Genomic DNA, 12,639 nt, shown 5'->3' on the forward strand with positions numbered 1-12,639 from the left:
AAATGCATGAAAACAGATCCTACTAAAATGAGTGGTGAAGAGACTTGGGAGTGGCGGGAGAATATTGAGACCTTGTGATTGGGGTGGAGGTTGGGAGCATTGGGGTGGGGGTGGTTCCTGTCCTCTGTCTGGTGCTACAAAGTCTATTTATACCACACTAATGTTGGGAATTTCCTTTGATGGGGGGTTTGAGTATGCTATTGTTTTCCCTGGTTGCTGTTTGATTGACTTCGGCCTCCACTGCCTTACATAAATGTATTTACTAATAAAGCACTTTTTTGACTCCTTTGCAGATGCTCACTCTCATTCCAAAAACCAGAGGTAACAAATCACGTTTGTCGACAACTGATCATCTCAGAGGATATGTGTGACAAAAGTGGGGCACAAGTTGTGCTCAATTTGTGTGGGACACAAAACAAGTGCCGATGGCCTCATAACACATCTGTCGCAAGCAGTGGTTCCCAAGCTTCATTGAGCAAGGCACCCATTTTATTGGAGAAAAATCTTGCGACACACTACCAGGCAAACATCTAACAGAAAGACTCAATAATGAAGAATGACGGTCTTGTCTCAATTTACTTAAAATCTCGGCCCATATGATAATTGAATAATGAATAATTGACAACAGTTGAACACAGAGGATTATTGTACCTTCTGCCATTAAATGAAAAGTAACTTTTTTGTTCTGCTCGTCACGATACATGTCGCTGGTGTAGATGGATGAACAAAAATGGCCATCAATCCATCCATTTTCCGATCCGCTTACCCTCACAAGGATCCCTCATAGAACGGTCGTGTGCAACAGCACTTTGGTTAGTCATCATTGGTCTAAAGGCAAATTGATTGTCATCAATTTGATTTGAGAAACATAAAACATAAAGCAATTTAAATAATTGGAGCTGTCAATGTTTCATTTTCATCATATTTTATGAGCATTTATGAGCACTGCAACCTATACGTTGTCCAGTTCTTCTTTCTTCTGAATGTTTTTCATTGTAAACACTTTGGGGCTATTTCCTCCTGCTCTGTTTATTCATGGGGCCAAATCCAAGGAGGAAGACTAATATAAGTCCCAGCACTTACGCAGGTTTTTAATCAGGGCAGCTAAATCAGTCGAACAGACCAATTGCACTCTGGCCTTAACTTGAATATTGTGGCCCTGTTGCAATGTAAAACGAAGGCAGAATAGAATTTTGCTTTATCAAGACCACAAGGAAATTTCTCTTTTTTTTTCTTTTTTAGATGTGGGATTATGAAGGATTTTATGCAGTGCATTGCAACAAAATAAAATGAAGTATAGTGCTATTCTTGGTTTATATTGATTGTCATGGTTTTATTGAAATTAAATGTATATCTCAATGGCAGGCACTGACATGTTACATGGGAAATTGGAGAGGCAGAGCATCAAAAGCAATTGATCACCTATGGATCTGAGCGTTGGACTGAGCTTCCCGAAACAACCCAGAAGCGATACACGATACAAGGTTTCGTGTATTGATATGAGAGGTAATCACTGAAAGCATGAAGAACATTGGCTGAAGAATGAACAGAAAATGCTGATAAGAACCTCTGAGGAATTGGCGGATTAAAGCCAAATCCCTCACACTCATTGCTTTGCTTGGACTACAATCATGTTTCCCCCTACTCAATCATGAAACATCTCTTTTCTCTGGTCTATTCCAGGCTAAATGTTGCACACCATTGTTACGCCTCACCAGTCTGTATCAGCACAAAAACAGAAAAAGGGGTCCGCTCTGTTGTTTGACCGTTAATCCAACAGTAGGGTTCCACATAATGCCAAACATTTGTGTAGAAACAGAGACAGTGAATGTTCTACATCATCCTGGACCCACACTATTGTGTTACATGTCACACTCTCATAGCGGAGCAAAACACTACGGTAGCCTCATTATAATTAGTAATGCAAATAGGCTTTGTTTTGTATACTCCTAATCATGTGAATATCTTGAAGTGGCTGCCTCCGCTTGTTTTGCCCCCCGCCCTCTCTTAATACTGTTCATATTATTAATTATTAATACAATTCTCAGCGTCAATTTGCCATCCCGTCACTCTACTTTTATCAAAATGTTGCGAAATCAACATGATCAGAAATGTGTTGTGATAGTAAGAAGTTTCCACCAAAGTATCCATCAATGCATGCGTTTCTACCGCATTTCATGTTCAGTGTCACAGGTGAGTTGAAGCCTCACACATACTTTATTGTGAGTGAATGGTAGATTACTGCTTAGACTTGGTTTGAAAAAGCAGAAACACCTCATATCACGGTTATTAGGTTGCAGGGTGTACAGGTCCTAAAGAAGTTCTGGGATATGTCAATGTAAAAACGGTACTGTACTTCATTATCGTCTGTGTGCAGTTTGACAGACAGCGAACAACATCCTAATACAAAGTGAATCTCACTTGCTTCAAGATTTTTATTTGTCATTCCCATTGAAGTTCACTGTCAAACTGACACATAAAACAAAGCAGAAAACAATGAACGCCTGCTCATCATCATCATCATCATCATTTATTAGCTATATATGTATACACATAACAGAATTCAACAGGTGCGGACGCATGCATAAATTGCTAGGATCAAACATTACATTACTGGACTAGTCAATGCTTAAAATGCTTAAAACACTCTGTGCTTAAATCTTTGTTCAGAAGACGGACTGCATTAGGGAAAAAACTTTCGCGATGGCGACTAGTTTTACCAAGTATCGATCTGTATCTTCTACCGGATGGAAGTTCTTCAAAAAATTCGTTAGCAGGATGAGAGTCATCTTGTGTGATTGAATGAGCTCTCATACCATACATGCCAACTCCTTGAAATCTTGATGGAGACATAACCTGAACAGGTTTGCTTCTTGAAAATTATGCGTTTCTGTTAAAAAATAAAACTAAAACTCCATGACCTCCTCTCCACAAACCTGTGAACATCTACGCCTTTCTGGAAGATAGGAGGTGTGGAACACTCAAAGTTTAGGGTGATGATGGGATGGGAGTGTGTGTGTGTATGTGTGTGTGTGTGTGTGTGTGTGTGTGTGTGTGTGTGTGTGTGTGTGTGTGTGTGTGCGTGTGCGTGTGCGTGTGTGAATAGGGTTTGTTGACATGAGGCAGGGGTTGGACCTGGTCCTACAGTGCTGGTGCCAGCAAGTTTGATCATAGGAAACATATGCAGCACCGCAGGAGCACACGCAAGCAGCTGGCAGCTAACTAACTGAGTGGTGAAGGTCAGCTGCCTCTTCATCCGCAGCTGCTGTTAAGTTAGGGTGGAGAAAACAACATTGCCACTCACTCTTTGCTGTCTGGGTGGAATCATATGACTTCATTTGCATTGCATTTCAACTAAGCTTCCACTAAAAACAGAAAATTGTTGTTTTGACTGTGTGTTTAAGTGACAACAGGTTTAGAGGACTGTTTCAATAAAGTTGTAACCGGCACGTTTTGAAACTATTCCAAAACAGCAAACACAAAACCTCCCCTTTTTATGACACTGTGCTTGCACAAAGGCACCCTTTGGGTTCTATGTTGGTGCCGGGTACAAGTCTAGAGTGAAGTGTGGTCTAACTGTTCGCAAGAGCAGGCTCCACCAAATGGTCGTATTTTTTCCGACGCACGCTTCTTGGCACAGTTTGAAACATGCCTTCTGCGCCATTGTGGGCGTGAACAAAGCGGAAGCTCAAACTGATTTGACGCAGTATATGGAGGAGGTCAAAGTGTGCAAAATAAGTTCATAAAGAACTGCAAGCAGGCTTCCACAGGCAGATGTTAAGTTGGCCAGGGTGATCATAGATCATCCTGTGAAGTGGACACCTGAGAGCTGACTTCCAAAGTGCGTGTCCATGTGTGACCCTAGCCCCGCCTTCCATAGCTATGCCGCGACCAGGGGAGTGATTTTCAAAATATAATAAAGATGGTAATAATAATGTGTTCAATGAATTGATTTCTACAAGATTACCAGTGTTCTATGCCCGCTGTTGTTGTAACTATGAATGAAATACGACAACATCCAACGCAGCTACCCGATGAGCTCGGAATTCTTCTGCTTGCATCTCAAATCAAATTCACCAAATACACATTTCATGACCTGCGCCAATACTGAAGATTTTGTTCCAGTAGGTGTAAAGCTTAGTCTACTTTCAGCACCTAGTCTTCAAATGGGGTGTGTCAAAAAAAACAAAACAAACAAAAAAAAACACCAACCTCGGTATGCAACTATGCTCAGAATGCTGCAGAGTCATCTGCCAAATTTCCAAACACGCGAGATGAGGCTTGCACTGGCATGAAAATCACAAGTCACTCATCTACTTAAGAAAATTCATCATCTCTGATATGGACATGTTTTTTTTACTGAAGTTCAAGTTGAACTACTTGCTGAGTCACTGCTGTAAAATGTAAACAAAACCTCCCTTCCAAATATGAGTGAGCTTGTACTTTCAAGAGGTACAGTACTTGAAATGCACCTAACACATCATTACCCAGAGGATTATTCAAATTAGAAACATCTGAACAACAACTCAGGCCTCACTGGTTGAAAAACAACATAAGAGTGATGTAAACAGTGACAGACATCTGACTAAAATTCAAAGGTTCAAAGGTCATCTTTATTGTCAAATATGCTTTATGTATTACATGCTGCATAGATGAAATTTCTTCCTCTCAATCCTCCTCCATGCAAACATGCAAACATGCTGTGCATTAAACACACAGCTAAGACACAATAGCAGCAAATTAGTATATTAACCAAGTTTTTTTTAATTATTGTATTTAAAGGGGCTGCGATTGGCTGGCAACCGGTTCAGGGTGTCCCCCGCCTACTGCCCGAAGACTGCTGGGATAGGCTCCAGCACCCCCCGCGACCCTACTGAGGATTAAGCGGTTCGAAAATGGATGGATGGATATTTAAAGGGGGGAAATGGAAAATTAAAAAAGATTTGTGTGTCTGTGTGCGTATTAATATATTTCAGTGTTTATCTCCAATGCACCTAAGCATCCCATCAGTTTCACGCTCACAGAAGAAAAAATAAAAAAAGAAGTCACCTTCAAGATTTGGTAGCGCATGACCTGCAAGTTGTGACCGGTTAGCAATCTGCAATTGCAGCTAGCCATCAGTGCTGTTGGGCTGTGTGTGTGTGTGTGTGTGTGTGTGTGTGTGTGTGTGTGTGTGTGTGTTATAGACATAAATTGATTCTGAAACTGTCAATCAAGACTAAGCATTAATATTACTGTAAAGGCAATTTATTTTTACATTGCACGTGTAACAGCTGTACCCAATAAGAGGTAAGAAAAGGTAAGAAAACCTTTCGTCTCACAATGGAGAAATTCTCAAATAAGATGTCAATTGCATTCTCTTGCCTGTCTGTATTCGGGCTATTAATCTTTGTGTAAAATTAAAATATATATATATATATATATACTGTATATATATATATATATATATATATATATATATATATATACATATATATATATATATATATATATATATATATATATATATATATATATATATATATATATATATATATATATATATATATATATATATATATATATATAATATATATATTGCATGACACACTGCAGTCGGAATAGTTGATCAAAAGATGACGGCCATGATAGGACTGCAACCAAAATATGAAAAATAAATGAAGCAAGAGAAGCCCAGAAGATACAGAGATTGCAGATGGATATCTGCCCTCTTGATTCTTTTATTGTAGTCTGGGTCTCATGCGTCTCAGAGTATAACTAACTGGCAAAGTCAGTGTGAAGGGCACACACTGCATGCAGCTCACTGCTTTGCACTGCTTGAACATTTTCAAACGTCATGTTCAAAGTCAATGCACCACTACCACAGGCTTTAAAGTTAACAGTCAGCAAGATCATTCCCAGCACAACCACGTGCAAGTGAAGCTTCGTTGACAGTAAATACTTTGTCACTTTTAGATGTCGTGTGACATGTTCCCCCCTTAATTTCAGTCATGTTAGCAGCAGACAGAGCAGGTGCAAACCATGCACTTTGCTGTGCACCATATTTATGTCATGACTGGGCTGAACGTTCAAGAGACTTTGGAGAGAAAATCATATGGAGAGAAAAAACAAGGCAGTCGAGCAAGAAATGCAAGAGGAAAAGTGGCAACCCTAAAGATAAATACAGGCAGGAAAGAGACCATATGGAGCTTGGAGATATGTATACTGTGTGTCACTCCATAGTGGAATGACTGGCTGGTGCTGAGCGTGTATATATTAGGGACGGACCATTTTTTTCAGCGCCGATACCGATTATTAGAAGCCAAGAATAATGATAACTGTAAATTGGTGCCAATATTCCATTTCATACAGTCCATATTGGGTCGGCCCGGTAGTCCAGTGGTTAGCACGTCGGCTTCACAGTGCAGAGGTACCGGGTTCAATTCCAGCTCCGGCCTCCCTGTGTGGAGTTTGCATGTTCTCCCCAGGCCTGCGTGGGTTTTCTCCGGGTACTCTAGTACCCTAGTGAGGATGAAGCGGTTCGGAAGATGAATGAATGGATGAATATAGTCCATATCTCATGACATATATTGCATTCCATCTTGTCGGGATGCCGCCTACCTAGTGAGGTGACCTGGGGATTCCAGAGGACTAGCCAGGATACGCTGGATGGATGGATAGATGAAAGGATATTCATTTGCAGTCAAAAGGTTAATATTGGTGTACAAATTTTGAATCATACAAACTTAACTTGAAATGCCTTGAAGTATCTTCTTAATTAAGACCTTTTCAGATGTGTAATTGTTTTTAGACAATTAACATCGTTGTTTTAAAATTAATATATAAATAGCAAGGAGGCATTAGTAGCATGTCTTCAAGTTAAATATATATATATGCGGCACGGTAGTCCAGTGGTTAGCACGCTGACTTCACAGTGCAGAGGTACCGGGTTCAATTCCAGCTCCGGCCTCCCTGTGTGGAGTTTGCATGTTCTCCCCGGGCCTGCGTGGGTCTTCTCCGGTTTCCTCCCACATTCCAAAAACATGCCTGGCAGGCTGATTGAACTCTCTAAAATTGTCCCTAGGTGTGAATGTGGGCGTGGATGGTTGTTTGTCTCTGTGTGCCCTGCAATTGGCTGGCAACCGATTCAGGGTGTCCCCCGCCTGCTGCCCGAAGACAGCAGGGATAGGCTCCAGCACCCCCCGCGACCCTAGTGAGGATCAAGCGGTTCGGAAAATGGATGGATGGATGGATGGAGATTATATATATATATATATATATATAATATATATATATATATATATATATATAAAAACAGTATCATGGAACAAATTTAACTTGTATCTCAAGGCATCACTGTACTACAGAAAACCCAGCACAGTATGAGGAATATGGCACATGCTTAAGTATAAATTCAATCTTTGATCACTACTCTCTACTGTTATTGAATATAAATTAAATATTGGGGAAAACAACTAGATATTGCTGGCATTGGTGTGGCTTCTCATAATGAAAAATCACCACGGTGTCTCAGAAACAAACAGTAGATAATCATGAATTTATTCCGATCACAAGTGGAACATGGAAAGAGAGGGATGCAAAAAGGACTCAAGATTCAGAAAAGAAACACTGGAGCAAGCTTGCACATAGAAAAAATGAAAAAAAAAGAAAAGAAAGTCAAGTTAATTTCCGAATCTCACTAAAGAAACTGTCCATGAGTCTCAACACACCTTCAACACAATCTTACTCTGAACAATCTCTCAAGAAGTCTGCTCAGCTCAGGAGGATCGCAGAGCATGGCTGAAATCAATGTTCACACATGCAGGCTGGCAGGAGCTGAGATACAATTGTCACACTGTTCACTCTCTCAGGATGGATTCGACATTTTATCAGCATGTGGGAAGGCAGTCATGCTCTTTCGGGTACCGGCAAAGTCTGGTAGCAGTTGCCTTAATTAAGAGTTTGTTCATAAATAGTGAGGTATTGCTCTCGATGATAACAATAATAACTATAATAACAACACAGCACCAGGAGCAAAGAGATTTAAGCACCCTCCTGAAGGCAAATTGAGTTTCAAACCAGCGCTCATCCACTTTGCCTCTCAGATATGCCAGTCTACTATAATCCTACCAAGATTTGAATAATGGAACAAACAATAACCAAGATTTTTTAAAAAGTACATTAAAAAATGAAAGAATAATTGTGGGACGCAAATGAGGATGTCGCTTTGTGGCACAGGCAATCGCAACTCCCAAACAGCCAGTGAGAATCACAGACATCTATTTATTGACGCAATATTTTTATCAGGATGAAAGGGGCATTTCTCTACATGGTTAAAAACATTCAATTATGGCCCCCAATATTCCAAAATAATAAAATATGTGTTTTATATCATCAATAACCCATCTATACGTGGGCTCTCTCTACGCGACAAACCATCACGTAGCGCAAATGAAGCGTTGGCACCGAAAGAGGCAAGTTCAAGCTTCAAACCAGCATCTTAAATCTAAATCAAACGTTTGATCATTTTCTGTGAAATCGTCTCAGCTGTACATAAATGAATTGTAAAATGGCAGCATGCCGAGCCCGGGCTGTTTCCCGGAGTCCAAGCGACCCGAGCCGACGTGAATCTGTGCGTAAACACCTACCAGCCCAACGTGTGGAGCGCCCTGGTCGCCTATCATCGTGGAGCAGGAGCGCGACAAAAGTTACAAAGAACACTGCATGAGTTGGAAAAAAAACGAAGACAAGAAGCGACTCCGGATACTGTTTGACTTCCTCTCAGTGAGACGCTTGCTTCCACAGGGAGCACGGCGCGATGCTGAAACACGAACACCCGAGCCCCACTGACGTGTCTGCGCTTGTGGCTCAGAGATTCCAACTCGGGAAGTCGACGCCTTAACTTCTTGACAGAGGGCGAAAGAGAGAGAGAGCGAAAGAAAGAAAGAAAGAAAGAAAGAAAGAAAGAAAGAAAGAAAGAAAGAAAGAGAGAGAGAGAGAGAGAGAGAGAGAGAGAGAGAGACAGAGAGAGAGAGAGAGAGAGAGAGAGACATAGAGAGAGAGACAGGGGGGATAGAGAGAGAGAGAGAGAGAGAGAGAGAGAGAGAGAGAGAGAGAGAGAGAGAGAGAGAGAGAGAGAGAGAGAGAGAGAGAGAGAGAGAGAGAGAGAGAGAGAGAGAGAGAGAGAGAGAGAGAGAGAGAGAGAGAGAGAGAGAGAGAGAGAGAGAGAGAGAGAGAGAGAGAGAGAGAGAGAGATATGCGTGCCGGAGTTTGCAGAATAGCACCTCCCACTGGAGCTCATCAATTCATACACATAAAGCAACAGATCGGGGCCACGTTTCATAATGCGCTTCGTTGCCCACAGCCCGTACAATTTAGCTTGATGACAAATATTGGAGATTTCATTACGTGGACCTGCACAACTACAGCAATCACACCGCGTCTGTTTCCTAATGCCGTGTTTCCCAGTGGTGGGAAGTAACAAAGTACACATACACAGACTTTTCAGGTGCGTCTGTACTTTTACTTTTTACCTGAGTAAACTACTTCAATTTTTTCTAACAGCATTTTACTTTTCCTCTTCACTTAAGAAACGATTACTGGAGTTTCTACTTTGTAAATTGTCACTTTTTTCCTCACTTTGTTTCGTGACGACAAAAGAAAAACGGCATAGTTGTAAATTAATAACAAGAAACTTAAAATCAGGCTATGTAAGAACACAAATGATGAGAAGGACACTGTGTGTGGGCATGATACTTTTTCGTCTCCATGTACATAATATTATATTCCAGAGCTATACATGGTACAGTGAGCATCAATATTCATGCCACAATGCAATGTACTGCCTCACTTATTCACCTGTCCTAGGGTCAGTTAACAAACGAGCACAGGCTTCAAAATGAAGTAGCGCAGGTTTCCAGGTTTCATGATTGAATTAAATCCAACAAACAACCTGAATTTTCGCTGTTTAGAATGATGAAAAGCTGGACAATAATGTGACTTAAAAGAGAAGAAATCTTGTGCAAATGCCAAACAGGCCAAAAGGCAGTAATTACAATAATCACAGATACGAATGTGAGAATAATCTATTCATAATTGTTGTGTCATTTAATCATCTAATTTGCTGGGTTAATTGGACAACAGTCTGATTTCATGAGGCTGACAATACCTGTGCTAAATTGTGTTCTTGTGTTTATGGCAGGGGTGGCCAACCCGCGGCTCGTGAGCCACATGCGGCTCTTTGGCTCGTTTAATGCGGCTCCCGGGCTCTCACACGACAAGCGTCGAAAACGCCGCGGCAGCGGCAATGCCATTCAAACATGGCGCTAACTTCACAGAACGTACTCCGTCAGCCTATCATCAATCCCGTTACTTGACTGACATAGAGGGCAATCAATCAGATGATTGCATCCCTGCTCATGCGCAAACAACGGCGCTAAGCGCTAAGCTAGTCAGCGAATTACCTCTGATTTTAAGGCAGGGGTGCCCAATACGTCGATCAGAATCGACCGGGAGCCAGGGAGTGGGAGGAGGAAATGGGTGGGGGGAAAAAAAGATTGGTTTGGTTGTATCTTGAGCTTTCATTCATTTTCGGCCCGTTCCGACTCTTGCTCATCGTGGTGTGCTTGCATATGTGCGCGAGTGCACTAGTGGGCACCCGAGTGAGTGCGTGCGTGCGAGAGTGAGAGCGTGTATGTGCGTGTGTATGCTTGCACGTGTGCAATCGGGTCGTTCGTGAGAAGTTGGTCGCTTCAAAAGTCGATCTTTGGCCAAAAAAGTGTGTGTGTGTGTGTGTGTGTGTGTGTTTGTGTTTGTGTGCACGAGGAAGGGTATGATGTGGCTCTTTGCAGTAACACAGTAAAAAAAAATTGGCTCTTCGTCTCTGACTGGTTGGCCACCCCTGGTTTATGGACTTCTAAGTCACTTTTAAGATGGCATTTTTTTCTGTCCAGCACTGCACATTTGAATATCCCATAATTCCATGGTTGTCACATACTGCATATATCCAGATAGCAAGTATTAACAATATGAATATAACTGGCTGTTGCAATGTGTCATATACCCACATACACATACAGTATTTGAAGCACCTCACAAGGAAAATCCTCTGGACAGTGTCACTCACAATGAGATTTTAATGCAGTCTACAAAAGTTAGATTAAATGTTTAAGAGAAAGATTAGAAAAGTTGTGGATGGATGGACCCTATCAAGAATGGGCTAAGAAAAATGTGTTTAAAAAAAAGGAATTTGAAAAGGAATCTATGACACATTTTCCTTACTGACATGTTGGGTGCTATTCAGCAATGCAATTCTGTGGCAATCCAGTTTGAGATTTACCAGTTTGAGTAAAGGTTTGCAGTCATTCAATGCGCTTGTTTAAATGCACTTTTTAAAAAATTAAAATAGAACACGTGTATGCTATATACTTGCCTTCAGAGTCACTTGCTGTATAAATAAGTTGCTGAGAAACTCGGGACCTTGAGGGAAATATTCTGGCCTGGTGTTTTTTCCACAGAACCAAAAGCACCTGCAGAGTTATGAAGGTGCATTGAACATTCCTTCCAAGAGGCAGTGCGGTTTTATAGATTGTAAAAGGCAAGTTGAAAGGAAGAGCGGAGAAATTACTCCAAACTGTTCCCCCTTTAAGATTTCACAACTGCTCATGCCAAATACCAGACATTTCTCTCTTATCAAAAACAGAAGCCTTTTATCCGCAAAGTTCCAATGCAGTGACTTGTGAATTGATCACAAATCACAAGACTTTCAGATATGTGGCAGAATAAGTGTGGCCAAATAAACAAGTGTGCGTGTGTGTGTGTGTGTGTGTGTGTGTGTGTGGTGAATGTGCTGGAGCAATTTTAATAAATCATCCGTCTCACTGATTTCAGTACACACTGTGCTTAACTGACTATGTAATACAGACGGGCACGCAGACATCCTTGCCTTTTAATTTTTTCCCAACCATCTCGCCATTATTATTTATCACTGTAGTTTCCACTGGGGTAAATGTTCAAGCACATCGGGTACCTTTGCAGGTAGTAAAGAGCTGTCCAAGTGAAAGGCCATTTGCCATCATCGTTTCTCATTGTGTATAGTTTCCAGTGAAGTAAAACTGTACTGCATCATACATAATCTGATTTCTCAATGAACCATTAAAAGCAAATTTGCAGATGGCTCATCCCTCACCTCCCACCCCCCTTGGATTTCATAAAATCTAGTTTAGATTAGGGATATAACGGCAATATCACGGTATTGCGCTATTAAAATTGCATTGAAATTGTCACTGTCATGTTACGATATTAATTAAAAGCACCACATCTCTTAACTCGGCCAGGTTATTTTCCATTTGCGCAGTTTAGCACCCTCTGGTGGTTACTTTATTAGTTCAGTTTAACTTGAATTAGCCATGTTTTGGCTACCTACGTTTTAAACCCACACTAATCGTTAATCGACTTGATCCGCAATGTGTGCGCACGTTAGCAAGTAAGTGCCTCAACCTTAAGGGCTATTCGTGTAACATTGGCTGAAATGTGAACAACATAGATCATGATCATTTGCGCCGCTGAGTGAATAAGAGCAATCGACAATAAAATCAGAATCAGAATCATCTTTATTGGCCAAGTATGTGGAACACACAAGGAATTTGTCTCCGGTAGAAC

General features: G+C 41.1%; 1 protein-coding gene across 2 annotated transcripts in view; it reads right to left on the reverse strand.

The window, feature by feature from the left end:
• The window catches only part of mid2 (midline 2), a 95,415-nt gene extending 86,514 nt beyond the window's left edge, over positions 1 to 8,901 (reverse strand). Inside the window, exon 1 of one of the 2 annotated variants that reach the window (XM_052066474.1) lies at positions 8,628 to 8,901. The gene's annotated coding sequence lies outside the window, so the exon portion shown is untranslated. The remainder of the gene's footprint in view (positions 1 to 8,627) is intronic. The other variant, XM_052066466.1, reaches the window with a different exon arrangement.
• Positions 8,902 to 12,639: the final 3,738 nt, after the last annotated feature.

Source organism: Hippocampus zosterae, chromosome 1, assembly GCF_025434085.1.
Source record: "Hippocampus zosterae strain Florida chromosome 1, ASM2543408v3, whole genome shotgun sequence".
NCBI classification, from domain to species: Eukaryota; Metazoa; Chordata; class Actinopteri; order Syngnathiformes; family Syngnathidae; genus Hippocampus; species Hippocampus zosterae.